The sequence below is a fragment of the Mytilus californianus genome, unplaced genomic scaffold (genome assembly GCF_021869535.1).
Source record: "Mytilus californianus isolate M0D057914Y unplaced genomic scaffold, xbMytCali1.0.p SCAF_5, whole genome shotgun sequence".
NCBI lineage: Eukaryota > Metazoa > Mollusca > Bivalvia > Mytilida > Mytilidae > Mytilus > Mytilus californianus.
The window spans coordinates 95015255-95022367 of NW_026262701.1; the positions used below are offsets into that span (position 1 = coordinate 95015255).

At 34.0% G+C, this 7113-nt stretch overlaps 1 protein-coding gene across 2 annotated transcripts in view; it reads right to left on the reverse strand.

Annotated features, from left to right (window-relative positions):
* LOC127700288 (uncharacterized) overlaps positions 1-6532 on the reverse strand; it is a 157589-nt gene extending 151057 nt beyond the window's left edge. Inside the window, exon 1 of one of the 2 annotated variants that reach the window (XM_052203706.1) lies at positions 6437-6532. The gene's annotated coding sequence lies outside the window, so the exon portion shown is untranslated. The remainder of the gene's footprint in view (positions 1-6436) is intronic. The other variant, XM_052203707.1, reaches the window with a different exon arrangement.
* Between the last annotated feature and the right edge of the window lie 581 nt (positions 6533-7113).

Below are 7113 nucleotides of genomic sequence, written 5' to 3' on the forward strand. Positions count from 1 at the left end.
TTTCCTCAAGGTTTAATTATCAGATAATGATTTAAGAGTTATTGAAGTCCCCCCCCCCCCCTCCCCCCGAATATTTTCCAAGATAAACTTAAGTTTTCTGAAAACTTTTATGACTACTGTCCTCATCGCTTTCTATATAAAGAGCTAGAAGGAAAAGTAAATCTGCTTTTGTTAAATTTTATCATTGTTACTTTATTTACTAGAACGTTTTCTTGTGAACTTATAGACAGAAGTGTCCTCGCGGAGAACGTGCAAACTGTTGAAGAGCGTCATGTTCTCAGTATTGATTTTCTACTGCTTTGTCCGTATTTGTAGTGATGTTTTAGAGTTCACAGAATATTATCTGTGTAATACGTATGAATTAATATTATGAAGTAAGGAAATTTGTTACCACAAATTACTTGAAACCTTTACTAATTTCTTTCATATAAACAATCATTTAGTTTGAAGAATTTGATGTTGCATAAGATGTAGTGCTTTTCTCATGCTCCTAACCAGGCTGACATCCAGTTGAAATTAAGCAAAAAGAAATAACACTTTTTATTAGAGAAGGTAAAAAAGGCCACGTTGGTATATTTGAATTGTTTACATCTGTTTCTATGGGCTTTAAAAGTTACTAGAACACACCCGCGAAATCGCTGGCATTTAGAGCGTGGTTGAAAGTATATAAACTGTGTAGGATGAAATTTTGTAAAAAATTTTATGACTGGAGAATTTCAGGAAAGGTAGTCAAAAGTCATGTGTACTTGGTGACAGGACAATTTTTTTTAGCCCTCCCCTTTTTTTTCAAAGTCCGTTATTTTTTGTTTTCTGTTTTTCTGTATACTATGATCATACATATACTATAAATAAAGTGTATTTGCTATAGAGACGAATTCCAAGTTTACTATCCACGGCGGTCACTAATATATTATATAGAGAGTCTCAAGTTTACTATCCACGGCGGTCACTGATATATTATATAGAGAGTTTCAAGTTTACTATCCACGGCGGTCACTGATATATTATATAGAGAGTCTCTATATAATATATCAGTAACCGCCGTGGAGAGTGAACTTGGAATTAGTCTCTATAGCAAATACACTATAAAGAGACTCTCTATATAATATATCAGTGACCGCCGTGGATAGTAAACTTGGAATTAGTCTCTATAGCAAATACACTTTATTTATAGTATATATATGATCATAGTATACAGAAAAACGCGAAAATAATTGTCCTGTCCCCAAGTACTTATGAATATTATGTGTAATTTTAAAACAGTCCTAAACGGAAGTCTTGTTTATGACTTAAAAGTCTGTCCGATGACGGAAACAATATCCGGACGCCTTTATTTTCGTTTTCCTCCCAGAATAACCCAAACTGAATAATCATAAGCGAGGATGGCAAATGCGACTATGTATGGTACTTATAGGACACAGAGGCATGATGATTAATTTATTGTGGAAGGAAGAGAAACGACACACAAAATGAGGTCTTCTCATTTAATACTATAGAGATGTAAGTGCATAATTTAGGACTATTTTTTTATTTACGTGCTTTGTTTCTAAATTATAGTATGGCGCTTCGAGGTATTTGTAAACATTTAAATTAAAGACACATTTTCACAAAACAGTCGATTGAGGTAGGTGCAAATACACGTGGATCTTTTTTTGTGCATAAGCATAAATTCCGCCGAAAAAAAATCACAGAAAAAATAATCTGTTTAACGCATTAATTTGCATCTCTGTTCCCGGCGACAGTTTTTGGGAAATAAATGGGGAATGTGCCCATGTGACACAGATGATGCCCCCGCTTGCATATAACATTATAAAGGGACATAACTCAAGGAGGTAAAAGTGACGCTACCCAAATTTGTACTTGATCTGAGTTTTGTGGAAATAAGCATTGTGTATCAGTTTCATAACATTTGGTTGAAGAATACTTAAGTTAGAGAACGGAAACGAAAAATTCAGCAATTTTCCATTTGTAAAGGGGAATAACTCTAGAACGGTAAAAGTGACGCCACCCAAATTCAAACTTTAGGCCAACCTTTTTTTATTATCTGTTTTACCAGATTTTTTCTGAAAATTTAGGGTCGGGGGGTCGAAATAAAAATAAAAATAAAAGAATGGATTTGTTTGAGTCGACTAAAAAAATAAAAATAAAAGTGGTTTTAACCCTTTTTTTTTTTTATTTTGAATATAATTTATCCCCTTCTCGCATTTACTCTTTTCTTGTTTTAATAGGTTTATGAGGAATTTGCTTCACAATAAATGAGTTTTACTCCTTGATTTATATGTTTAAAAGTGTTTATCATGCCTTAACTATGTCAAAGATATAAAAAGTTGTGTTGTAGAAATTTTCTTCTTTTTCAAGGCACTATAAACAAGAGTTTTCAGTATAAAATAATAAGATGTTGTATGATTGCCAATGAAATAACACTTCACCCAAGACAAAATGTTGTTGATGTAAAGATTTTTTGACATTGTGCTGTACCATACACTGAATAAACTGCTTTTGGCATATTTAATTTTTAATTATTTAATTCTACCATTGCTGGAGCGATATGTTGTTCTTTTGTACCATCGGACAAGTGAATCCAACCGTGTAAATGAAGCTAGAAAAGTACTCTTTGCACATAAAGGTAGATCAATCGAGTCTGTACCACCAACAAGAGAGACACTTTACCAACATGCCAAACGTTCTGGATTGATATGGATACAGTGTTTGCTTTTACAGCCTGTTCTTCCATCCCCAGACTTGTATGGTTGGAAGAAGCAAAACAACGGCATGTAAGAACCCGTTCTGGACAATATTGACAGAGGCAACCTCTTCACTACAGGTACATGTTCACTGTTGATGCAAGAAAGGATGTCGAGGACAATGCAAGGGTTTCAAATCCGCCCTTCCGAATACAGCTTTAGGCAAGTGTGGTGGGGATTGTGCCTGATGGACTGCAGAGTATAGGGTTTACCGACACAAACAAGATGAATGAACGTGTTATTGCATATAACAGCTACTGTATATATATTACTTTCAATTGTACTCATCTGATATATTTTTATTGTAAATATTGCAACGTCATATTGACCTGTTTTATTTTTTTTGTTATTTAAGCCGCCATCTTGGAAAAAACGGAAGTTGATAGTTTTTCATATTGGTTTCATAATTTTATTTGTTAAGAAGGGTCTAAAGAGATAATATATAAAGTTTCATTGTTTTACCACCTTGTGTATGATTTCTTTGATTTTTAGCTTAGAATTTTTGCAATTTTGTCCGCCATCTAGGAAAAAACCGGAAGTTGATTTTTTTCAGGTTGGCTCCATATCTGATTTTGCTTAGAATGGTATTAGGAGCTTATATACCAAGTTTCATGCTTTTACCACATTGTGCAGGGTTTTTCTGATATTTCCTGGACTAATTAGATTGGGCTACTCGGAGCTTACGGCATAAGAAATTTCAGGTTTGAAAGACCATAGGGTTAACTTTGCAAGTGTGTGTTTCAATCTGGTTTCCTATGCAAAATATTGAAGACTTAGATCCTGGTCCATTTCTATCTCACTTTTCATTTTATCTGAATATACACTATTGCAGTGATGCTTGTTTTCTGATTCAAACGGTTAGACATTGAAATTTCATACGAGTCAAGGTAATATGGATAATGATGTTTAACGTCCAGCTTCAGAGACATATTCAGGACAAACATTTTTATGATTACTAATCCTTCTTTTCACTAGACTGATACTCTGAGCCAGTTTTTTCAACATGCTAGTTCACAGGGTAATCGTCTGCAGGAAGACATGTCACCCTACCCGGACGCATTATTCGAACTCTGAGCCGACCCGTTTTTGCTCTTACTCCTTTATGCACGTCCAATGTGGAAAAGCAGCAAATATAAATTTTAGTCTTTAGTTTGACCCAGCTCGGGTTCGAACCCTCGACCTTTGTTTTGTATTTTTAATAGGGGTCAATAAAGAGATTGCTGTTCAAATGATGTTGCTCAGCCTCTGCATACGAAATTGGGCAGTGCACTCTTGTAACAGTCTTCAATTGGTTCAATAAGGTCCTGGTCTCGTAGGTATCTTCCCCACATCCTAATATCTATTATATATGTATACATTTTAATAAAAAGGCGGTTTCTACTGGCCATTCTATTAAAAACATTTTTAAAAGAAGACAACTCATACAAAAATGTAATCTGGATTTAAACAAATTAGGATTTTACACTGGAGATAGGCAGCATTAAAAATTGTAGTCAAAGGGGTATATAATTGTTCACGTTTTATTTTTGAGGGCGACATGAAATTGTCATTTAGTTCAAGTTTATCAGTATAGAAAACTGAAGAGTGCACTCTAGATGGTTTGGATGTCAGAAAGTTGGTTTAGGGTTGCTGTCTCATTGGCATTTTAACCACATTCCATGATCCGTTTCCAATTGGACATGGCAGTCATCAGCAGGTCATTTCAATCAATCAAAAAATAACTTATACTCAAATATTTCTTCTCCGAACTCTTTAAGTACCCACAGTGGGGTGTTAGTTTTTAACCCTGTGCAGTTGTTGCAAACATAACATAATTTTATTTTTTTTCGTTCCTGTAAATACACGATAGTTTTTGTTTTAAGTTTTTGTTTATTTTTAACTTGGTGTGTACTGGTTGACACACGCGTATAGTGTATCTGCGTTATGGAAATTTCGACCACATAGAAGTAGAATTAGTTGTGGTTTCCGCCTCGTCGGCAAAGCACCTTTTAACGGATACTGCTGTTGCCGATTAATAGGCATAATCCGAACAAATATCCCCCACTGTGCGGCTGAGTCTGCAATATCGTATTCTCGTGGTCTCTTTTCAATCAAAATAAAAACGGAAGCCTTCCAGGCAGTGACCAGTGTTCAGCCTCAGCGGCCATGCTAAAGATTATCGACTGGTACCCGACACATTTCGACGCGAGCAAACTTACGGGGGAAAAATCGAATACCATTTTTGGCTTCCAGCAAGGAGAGCGTGGTAAAGTGTTGATATTTTATTTTCACAACCGCAAAATTTAGGCGATAGGCGATAATAAAAAAAATAAATTTAACAGCATTCTCTTTTATTTAAAAAGAGAAAAGAAGAGTACACCCTTTTATGTTCAGGAGTGTTTGAGTTGACTTTTTTGTCTTGAAAATGTATAAAGCTTCAGATTCCATTTTTTTTTTTATTTAGCCTACAGGTTGATATAATGACATTAAATTCACAGTACTCAAAAATGAAATAAATGAGTCATAACAACATAGTAGGTGTGTTTAAATAACATTTTTTTTTACTAAAAGCACTTGACGATAGAGTTTACTTGTGGATCTTTATTGTGCATAACTTCAAAAAGAAAATTTATGTTTTGTGTGTGTTATTTAGTGTAATTAGTCTTCAACCTCTGAAAATGTTTAGTCCGACGAAAAATTTACATTTTTTTTTGGGTGTTTTTTTTTAACTTTAAAAAAAAAAAATCCCCTGACAACCAATCAGATACTAGTTTTAAGTTATAAAAGGCATAAAACTATACTAAATGATGTTTGATAGCTAGTACATAAATTTGTCTTTGAAAATACGACTGTCATGTAAGGATCGTAATGATGCTATGTGGATAAATTTATCGGTTCCAAGAGCTAAATTGGCGGCGCGTCATCCCTACAACATGTACAATGGCTTCCAGTTTAACGATTGAAAAAAAAATTAGGTGACGTAATGGGGTGATAACATTGACGAAGTAGAATCCTGACTGTTAGGGAACGACCATTTTACTTCAAAAGGGGGGAGGGGGAGTGGGTTATGGTTTTTTCCTAAAAAAATATTCTGATCCCCAATTTGATGAAAAAAAATATTTTGGTCAAGCAGATGACAAAAAAAAATATTCTAAATCCAGATTTTCCCCTTTATCTTATAGTGTTAAATTTTGAAAAAAAATAATTTGATTGATAGCGTCGAAAAACTAAAAAAAAAAATCTGACTCAAACAAAAAACCATCCCCCCCCCCCCCTTGAAGTTAAATGGTTGCTCCCATACGGCATATCTTCACTGAATATGTTATAGTATTACTGATTGACATTTAAGCATTGATTATATTTATTATTATTAGCTGAAATTGGGATTTGAACTAGCTTTCGGTAACTACGACTACTCTAAGATCAGTGTCTTTTGTCTTTTGTTACTTTTTGCGCTTAATAACAGAGTAGAGTCAAGTGCTTTCTAACTGATTTTTAAATTTACGTCGACTAAAATGTTATTCCATTCCCGTGCTAACAATTATTGGACTCCATTACTGCCATTAGACATACAAACCACAAGGGTTGCTATGTTAATTAAATGGACACTATAAACGAAAATCTTTGTGCCAAAGGACCAAACACAGCAGAAATCAAAGTACACGGAAATATTTCACAAAACGAATTGAAATTATAAGTGTAAATTAGCTTACCTTCAAACAAAAAAACTTGTTTCACATTGATTATTGTCTGACTGCTTTCTGTGGTATATCATTATCCAGGAAGTATGAATTAAAGGGCTTTAACCGATAGTGCAAAACGATTGCATTGAGTGACCCATGAGTCATCTCCCTTTAATTATTTTGTTTACGAGTTGACAACAGAACTAGTTAAAAAAACCTATCTTTCGTGAGTGAAATAATGTTTTTCAGGCATAAAAGAATTTCTACATATGAAATATTTTAATCTATCTAGCAGGATGTTCTATTTGTGCCAATTTCCCGTTCATTTGCGCCGGGTCTCTTTGCGCCAATTGTTTGGACAAACATCATTTTGAGATTGCCTATATAAGATGGTAGCGTCATAGTATTTTTGATTTTCGAATTTAAAAGGGTAAAAAAAGTAATCTGATACCTTCTGCTTTGTTTAAGTATATATGCATAGTTAAAACCACTAGTGAAGCTTTTGCTTGTTGATGTAATATCTTACAAACTTCCAATATTGACAAAAACATAGTTAATTAACATGAATATTGTATGAGAACTTTTCACCTAATAAGACAGTTGTTAGATTTTTTTGTCTTTAAAATTATGGTATTAAAATTTTATTCTTTTATTTTCGTTTTTAATTTCTTAACCCTCTTAACCCTTTCGTGGCCAAAACGACATGT